Source organism: Micromys minutus (genome assembly GCF_963924665.1).
Source record: "Micromys minutus genome assembly, chromosome: 29".
Taxonomy (NCBI): domain Eukaryota; kingdom Metazoa; phylum Chordata; class Mammalia; order Rodentia; family Muridae; genus Micromys; species Micromys minutus.
The window spans coordinates 2,886,416-2,895,578 of record NC_137964.1 but is presented as its reverse complement, the minus strand read 5'-3'; the positions used below and the strand labels follow the sequence as shown (position 1 = coordinate 2,895,578).

The 9,163-nt window shown below is 46.9% G+C and overlaps 1 pseudogene across 1 annotated transcript; it reads right to left on the bottom strand.

Moving 5' to 3' along the window:
- Nucleotides 1–654: 654 nt before the first annotated feature.
- On the bottom strand, nucleotides 655–1,652 carry LOC308439184 (L-lactate dehydrogenase A chain-like; annotated as a pseudogene). The gene has a single exon. The product of its transcript is annotated as an L-lactate dehydrogenase A chain-like (transcript).
- Nucleotides 1,653–9,163: the final 7,511 nt, after the last annotated feature.

The following is a 9,163-nucleotide window of genomic DNA, read 5'->3' as shown; positions in this document are numbered from 1 at the left end:
AGATGGGACAAGAGTCTTAATGAGGGATTTTCTACCTTGGGTTGACCTGTGAGCATGTCTGTAAAGAACTGTCTTAAGTTAATTGGTATGGGAAGACCCAGCCCAGTATAGGCAGCACCATTCCCTAGGCAGGGGGCCCTAAGCCATTCTTTTAATTTTTTTCACTGTTCAAGGCTTATGTGATGTTTTCATTGGCATGACACTTGAGTGGTTGGTTCTATCATCCATATGCAGATCTTCCATTTCACATAATATTGCAATGTATACTGCAGACATATATAATACATAAAATATTCTGTAGAACATTTATGCACAAGATATGCATAATGGACTTACACACAGGAGCCAGGTTGTGACTAACTGGGAACTCATTGGCCTAGGCATGTTTGGTGAGGGTGCACAGCACAGGAATACAGCAGGCTTACAGGATAATCAAAGCCTGCATACAGCTGTCAGTGTGTCTTGTGAGACTGTCACACTAACCAGGTTACCGCCACACAAGTATCACTTAGCAGTAGGGTAGCTGTGAGAACTGAGATCTTCCCCAGACCATCGCAACACAACTGCACTAACCACAGCTCAGATGAGAAGTGTGTGGTCTCCATGGAAACCCTCTGCAGCCTGGACAGTTAAGGGCTAGGACACTGGGTAACTTTAGAACTGCAGCTCCTTCTGGATTCCCCAGAGGGCATCTGCACTCTTCTTCAGGTGGGCCTCTTCCTCAGGATTCAATGTCACCTTCACAATATCTGAGATTCCATTTTGTCCCAGGATACACGAGACACTGAGGAAGACATCATCATTGATTCCGTAGAGACCCTTAATCATGGTAGAAATGGGATGCACTCACCTAAGGTTCTTCATTATGCTCTCGGCCAAGTCTGCCACAGAGAAGCCAGCAGCCTAGGCTGTGTAACCTTTCAGTTTGATCACCTCATATGCACCACCAACCCCTTGCTTGTGAGCCTCCTCCCACCACTCCTTATCCCCGTCAGTGCCCAGTTCTGGGTTCAGAGTCTTCGGGGAGATGCCAGCAATGTTCACACCACTCCACACAGGCCCACTAGACTGACACCATGCTCTCCCAGGACCCACCCGTGACAGCTCAGCAGATGAACTCCAAGTCTTTCTCCCATCCGGTAACTGAAACGAGCTGAATCCAGATTGCGACCACTTCCAAGAACTTGGCTTTTGGGAAAGACACTGATTTTCCAAGCCACGTAGGTCAAGATGTCCACTGGATTTGAGGCAATAAGCAGCTTGCAGTGAGGACTGTACTTCACAATGTTGGGAATGATGAACTTGAAGATGTTCACGTTCTGCTGGATCACATCGAGTTGGCTCTCTCCCTCTTGCTGATGGGCTTTCGCTGTGACAATGACCAGCTTGGAGTTTGCAGTCACACTCTAGTCTTTGCTGGAGACAATTTTTGGTGTTTTAAGGAAAAGGTTGCCATGCTGGAGATCCATCATCCCCCCTTCAGCTTGTCTTCCCTGACATCAACAAGGGCAGGCTCATCTGCCAAGTCCTTCATTAAGATACTGATGGCACAAGCCATGCCAACAGCACCAACCCCAACAACTAATCTTGTTCCGGGGAACCTGTTCTTCCTTAAGAAGATTCACAATCAGCTGGTCCTTGAGGGTTGCCATCTTGGACTTTGAATCTTTTGAGATCGCTAGTGCACAAAGGGGGTGGGGGATGGGTGAGCAGCAGCAGCAGCGTGACCTGGGCTCGGTGACAGTGGCTCCAGCACTGGTCCTGAGCCATTCTATGAGTGCAGGGATCAAAGGAAGCAAACAAGCTTTCATCTTTCACCCTAAACCTTCCCAATAATCTGCTTGTTTGGTTTGGTAGAAAACCCCCACTTGTCAATGTAAGTAAGTGGAGCGTTGCTTATATTAGAACTTATAAGGAGGGCCAGAAAGATGGCTCAGCCGGCAAAAGTGCTTTCTGCCAAGCCCGATAACCTGAGTCAGATGCCCCACACGGTAGAAGGGAACTGACTCCAGCCGTTGTCCTGCGATTTCCACATGTGCCTCCCAACACCCAAATAAATAAGACAAAGGAAAATAGAATTTATGATGTGTCACTTGAAGCATCAAAGCAGAAATGGTTCCTGAGGGAGTTAGAGGAAAGAAGGGGGAACAGTCGAGCAGGGGAGGAGGGCTCAGGAATGGTAACAGTAATAGGAGGTGGCAGGAAATGTGACCCAGGTAAAGAGCTATTTATGCATGAAGGTAGCATGAGGGTTAGGTGTGTGGTTCAGGTCAAAGAATGCTTCCCAAGTGTGCATGAAGTCCTGGGTTCAAATCCTAACACCACATAAAATGGGTCTGTTGCTATATGCCTAGAATCCTAGCAGTCAGCAGCTGAGGCAGGAGGATCAAGGTTCGACCTCACCTACCTAGTGAGTCTTAGGCAAACCTGGCTTACAAAAGAGCTATTATGGTGTTGTGCCTTTTTGTTTTCAGCATCCAAAGCTTTTTTTATTAACAGTAAGGTCCAGGGTTAGTTTTTACAGCCTCGCTGGCCCTTCGGCCTCTGGTACGCTCAAATTTTTGGCCCTTGGAACCGACATAGGGTTTGGTGTGGCTGTGTGCGGTTCCTGGGGCCTTGTCAAAATGCTGATGGTGTTGTACATTTCTAATCCCAGGACTCAGAAAACAGGGACAGGCAGATCTCTGTGAACTTCTGGCCAGCCTGATCTATATAGAGTTCCAGGACAACTTGGCTCTATAGTGAGCCTGTCTCAGGAAGGGGGGGGGGAGGAGGGAGAGAGAGTTAATAAAATAAAACTAGATTCTCATTAGTCTCAATGTTTTTCCACATGTGTTTGTGAGAGATGTGTGTTATGCGTGAGGTGTGTGTTATATGTGAAGTGTATGTGTGTGTGTGTGTGTATGTGTGAGGTGTGTGTGGTGTGTGTATATGTGTGTGTATAAGGTAAGATGTGTGTGAGGTGTGTGTGAGGTGTATGAGGCATGTGTGTGTGTGTGTGTGTGTGGTGTGTCCATACTTGGGAGTGAATTCAGTATCTCGTCCATGCTAGGCAGTCATTCTGCCACCAAGACACACCCCAGACCTTTGCTCATTTTACATGTATCTTGTGACTATATGTGAGTGTGTATGTACAGGTGCTTTGGTGGACAAAAGGGAACTGGAGTTTACAGTGTGGGGCACCTGATGTGGATGCTGGAATCATAATTCCAGTTCTCATGACAGAGCCTCACACTCTTAGCCAGCGAGCCGTCTCTCCAGTCCCCATGTTTGTGTGTGGAAACAGTTCCCAAGCGCCATTACCCAGACTGGCCTTGAATTCACAGCATTGTCCCTGCCTGAGCTTCAGAGTTCTGGGACCACAGGCAGTGGACAAAAGATCCTGTGGACCAGGTGGATGATGAAGATTGATACCGAAGGCTATCCTCTGAGCCTCACACATGCAAGAAAGCACAAGAGCATCTGCACATGTATGTGCGCATGCACGCACACTCACACACTCATACACGCTTAGTAATTTTTTTTGTTTGTTTTTGAGATGAGGTTTCTCTGTGTAGCCCTGGCTTGTCCCAGACTCGAATTGTAGACCAGGCTAGCCTTGAACTCAACAGAGATCTGCCTGCTTCTGCCTCCAGAGTACTGGGATCAGGGGAGTGAGCCATCACATCTAGACGATACACTCATAATTTTACAAAGGAACTTAGGTTATAGCTCAGCAAATCCTGCATTGATGGGGGAGGGTGTGGCTCAGTAGGAGAACACTGAATGTGACTGTGAGTGACATCAACTTGACAGAATCCAGCATCACCTGGAAGACAGACCTCTGGGGATGCCAGTGGAAGAATAGCTTAATAATGTTAATTAATGCCAGGCAGTGGGGGAGCACGCCTTTAGTCCCAGCACTGGGGAGGCGGAGGTAGGTGGGTCTCTGAGTTCCAGGCCAACCTGGTCTACAGAGTGAGTTCCAAGACACTAGGGCTACACAGTGAAACCCTGTCTTGAAGATGTTGGTGATGATGGTGGCGATGATGATGGTAGTTGTGTAAAGAACCATCTTCATCGTGGACCAGACCATTTCCTAGGAAGGAGATCCTGCAAACACTGGAGAAAGCATCCTGAGTCTACCATGCATGTACTGAGCAATGTTAAAGTGGCCAGCTACTTCAAACCCTAATACATTGCTTTCCCACTATAACAAACTTTACCTTGAATCATGACAAAAAAAATAAAACCCTTTTTATAACTTTCCTTTGTCAGAGTATTTTATTATAGAGTCAAGAAAAGAAACTAGGGCTGGAGAGAAGGCTCAGAGGTTAAGAGCATGGGCTGCCCTTCCAGAGGACCATGTTTTTTTCCCAGCACCTACAAATTAAAGAGAAGCAATGGGCTAAAGGGAGAACAGTGGTTAAGAGCAGGGGATACTTCTTCAGAGGGCTCAGGTTAGGTTCCCAGCCCCTATAAGGCAGGCACAACTGTCCACATCTCCAGTACCATTAGTTCTAACACCCTTCTCTGGGTTCCCTGGATCCAGGCACACACATAATGCACATCCATCCATCCACCCACCCACCCATCCACCCACCCACCCACCCACCCATCCATTCATCCATCATTCACCCATCTATCCACCCACCCATCCACCCATCCACCCATCCATCCACCCACCCACCCATCCATTCATTCACCCATCCATCCATCCTTTCATCCATCCATTCATCCACCCACCCACTCATACACACTACAAACAAACCTTTAGAAAAAACTACCCTAAGTTCAATTCCCTGCATCAAAAACAAATAGAACCCCTGTGAAGCAGTTGGGGCTGGTGTGATAGAAGCCTCTGCCCAAGAAGCCGAACACATAGTTAGCAAGTGTGTGTGAGCCTCTTCCAACATCTGTCTGGACGCCTCCCAGCCTCAAGAACAGTCTCAGGCCTTCCACACAGCTGTATGTTAACAACCGATTTCCTTCCGAGTGTGCAGATACAGGAGATGGTCTCCGGTCTCCTCCATCTGTTTATCTTTAGAGCTTGGCACAGAAACAAAACATTCCCTAGAAAACCAAAACAACTCCCGTACTATATTCCAAGCCCTGACCTGTCTGTTCCGCTTTGGCTCTACAGTTCCCATTCACACATGAGGCGACCCTGCCAGAGGCTGTTGCCAGCTGCGACCTTGTTTGGATTTTTTTTTTTTTTTTTTTTTTTTTTTCTGAGTGAGACGTGGTCTCACTCTATAAGGCTGATTCATAACTCACCACGTAGTTAAGGCTGGCCTTTACTCCTTGAGCCTCCCGAATTTTGGGGTTATAGAAGTGAGCCACCATGTCCCACTTCTGTTCTGATCACAGGGAGACTGATGTGTCCCTGATGATGGGTGACCTCATTGTTTATGGGAGCAGATCCCAGGACGGGGTCCAAGCCAATGGGAAGCACCAATACTAACATTTGTGCTCACTTTGTTTATAAAGTGGACACACCCCAAAGTATCCAAATCTAATAATGTTAACATCTTCTTCCTTTTTGTGGGGATAGGTCTTGCTATGTGTCCCAAGCTGACCTTGAACTCACATCTCCTGCCTCATAAATCCTCTCTAGTACTGTGATGGCCAGTGTGCATCCTCCTTCTGGACATGAACGGCATCCTAACCTGACCTAGCCTGACATGCTTTAGGAGAGCAGACTCTGTGCCATGGACAGTGTAGGGGACAATACTGTGATTCTGGCACTTGGGAGCTGGGGCAGTAGGATCAATGCCAGTCTTGGCTGTGTAGAGTTTGAATCCTGCCTGAGCTACACAAGCTCTCAGAACAATGGGAGATCAAACTGGGGCTGGAGAGACGGCTCAGTAGTTAAGAGAGACACTGCTCTTGCAGAGGACCCACCTTCAGTTCTCTACACCCACACTGGGCAGCTCACAACCACCTGTACCTCTAGTTCCAGAGAATCCAAAGCCCCTTGCTTCTACGGGCACCTGCAATCAGCTCCATGCAGCCATGCACAGACACACACTGTGAATAAATCTCAGTCAACTATGTCTGTAACCAACTAAACCCCACGCAGCTGGGCATGTCTGTGAGGGGTTTTATTGATTGCATCATTTGAGGCAGGAAGACTCATCCTATATCTGGGCTTCACCTCTGGTGGCATTTCCACATAAAAGGACACGTAAGAAAGAAGCTTCTGCGTTTTGCCTGCTTGCCCTCACTCTTGTTGGCAAGTTCACCTATCCTGTCGCTGAGGCAATCCTTCTTTGGGATTCCAGCACAGACTGAAGACGCAGCTCTCTAGGAGTCCCCTGGGGCTCCAGCAAGGGATGAGGACGGCTGACATCCATCCCTGTGGGCTGAGCATCCATTGGAGCCTTGGTCTTTCCACTGGGAGACAGCCATTGAGGGACTACCCAAATCTCAGCCTGTAAGCCACTCTTAAAAAACCCCTTTACAAAAAGTAGACACATATACGCATATACAACCTTTCCTTTAGTCCTGTTTCTTTAGAGGACCCTGGCTAATTACACATGCATACGCACACACTGGAAAGTAAATCTTAACAAAGAAAAGAATATACTATGCTTTTAGACTGATTTTTTAAAAAAAAAAAAGGCTCTTCTAAGGAGCCGGGAAGATGATTCCATAAAGCCCTTGCTGTGCAAGCATGAAGACATAAGTTCGAATCCCCAGCACTCACACAAAAGCTGGGCATGGCCTAGCACACCTGTAACCCTGGCTCTGGGGAGGCAGAGATGTGAGGATCCCAGGGACTCACTGGCCAGCCAGCCTAGCCTATGAGAACCAGTGACAAACTGCCTGAAATAAGTAGAGAGTGACTGGGTAGAGGTGGCCACCCTTGGGAGGCAGACGTAGGTGTATCTCTGAGTTTCAGGCCAGCCTGATCTACAGAGCAAGTTCCAGGACAGCCAGAACTACACAAAGGAACCCTGTCTCAAAAATCAAAACAAAGAAAAAAATGGAGAATAATTAAGGAAGATTATGTGCTCTGTCTTCCATATACACATGCATGGGACACACATGTACACACATGTACATACACATCATATACACATAAACATACATAAACATCCACACATAAACATACATATATACATATACAAACAGACACACACATACAAATATACACACTTAAACATACACACAAACTTCCAAACACACATATACACATAAACAGACACACAGAAATATACGACCATCACACACACTAAAAAAAAAAAAAAATTATGAGAAGGAAAAGAAAAGATAGCCACCGTCTAACTCAGCCCTAATATTCTTCAGCAGAGTGGGACTAAAAAGGAACAACCTTCCAACTCCATCTCCAGGGGACCTCACAGGCCGGGCCGGAAAACACTCACTTCCTGCCTCTGACTATAAGATGCATTATGTCACATGGGGAATGCTCCAAATCCTATTTATGGGAAAAGAGGTAATATTGGAGGCAATGAGGGAGGTCAAGCCCTGCCTGAAGCTGGAAGGAAGATGCCCAAGGGTGCCTTAAGAAGCCGTGCAGTTCCTGTGGTTCTGGGGGACAGATACTTTAAAGTCCCGCCTCCCTGTCTTGGGCATCGGTTCTCATATTTTGAGTCTCCAGTGGCTCTTGTGGGGGACAGTACAGGATGTTCTCATGAATCATCCCAAATTTGATGAACAGTCCCAGAACCAGTGCCAAGGTCAAGTTTTAAACCTGAATATGGATTTCATCTGGAGCGCGCCGAGGTGGCTGGCTCTGCTGCCGGAAGTTGGGAGTTTGGGCTGCAGGAGAACGGAAAACTGTTTCAGATGCTGGGAGCACAGGCCTGGACATCACAGAATATCCCAGTGAGGCCCTGTGGGCATGACTCAGCGGTAGAGCTCTAGCCTAGCATAAACAGGGTGGAGTGTTGGTGCTAAGGAAGAAGGTGGGGCTGGAGAGATGGCTCGGTAGTTAAGGGACTTAGTACTCTCACAGGAAACATCAGTTTGGTTCCCAGTACCCGTGTTAGGTGGCTCAATACTGCCTGTGACTCCTGCTCCAGGGATCCAAATCCAATGCCCTCTTCTGGCCTCCACAAGCACCTACACTCACTTGCACAGAGCCAACACACACACACACACACACACACACACACACACACACACGCACGCACGCACGCACGCACCCACCCACCCATCCACACACACGTTAAATGTAATTAAAATTTAAACTTCTTTGTAGAGCTATGAACAGACACCAATTTCTAGAATAAATTCCTGCCAAGTTTTGTGATCTTGTAGAACATATCAAAAGACTTTTGAATCGCATGCAAGACCCAATCAGAAGACAGGAAATAGGCTACCCTGGGAATTCTTCTGAAACAGGCTAAAACAGAAATATTTAACAAAGAGAAAGGCTGGAGTTTATCCCAGCAAACATCTTTATTTGAAGACATTCTAAGTGGTGCTCAAAACATCTCTAAAATACTAAATATCATGCAAGTTATTTATATATACTCGATTATCCCAATTTATCATTAAACATTTCTTCTTGACAGTGCTACCAAAATGCACAAGAAATCACCGTAATTCCTTAATTAAAAGAATTAAAAGAAAACAGCAGGCCGCAACCCTTTTACATGTATTTAACTGCTTATTATTTTGGGGCACACACATACCTGTGCCACTGCGTCCATGTGGACATGGAAGTCAGAGAACAACCTTGGGGTTCCGAGGATCAAACCCAGTTTGTCAGACTTGGTGGCAAACCAGTTTATCCTCTGAGCCATATTCCTAGAGCTTAGGAATATTTCGTTAAGGGCCGTAGCAATGGCACAGTGGTTGAGAGTGGTGCTGGTGCTTCCAGAGGACTGACTGTAGTGTGGTTCCCAACACTTTCATCAAGTGGCTCACAATGACCCCAACTCCAGCTGCAGATCGGACACCTCTGGCCTCAGTGGCATCTGCACTGCTCACACACATGCACTGGGGGCTGGAGAAATGGCTCAGTTTTAAGAGCACAGCTTGCTGTTCCACAGTATTCCTAGGACTCACGTGATGGCTCCCAGGCACCCATAACCCCTATCTCAAGGGACCCAACACTTTCTTCTCATCTCTGTAGCCACTGCACGCATGAACGACAGGGAAAATACTCATACACATAAAAATAAAATCTTAAAAATAAATACATATTGCCATT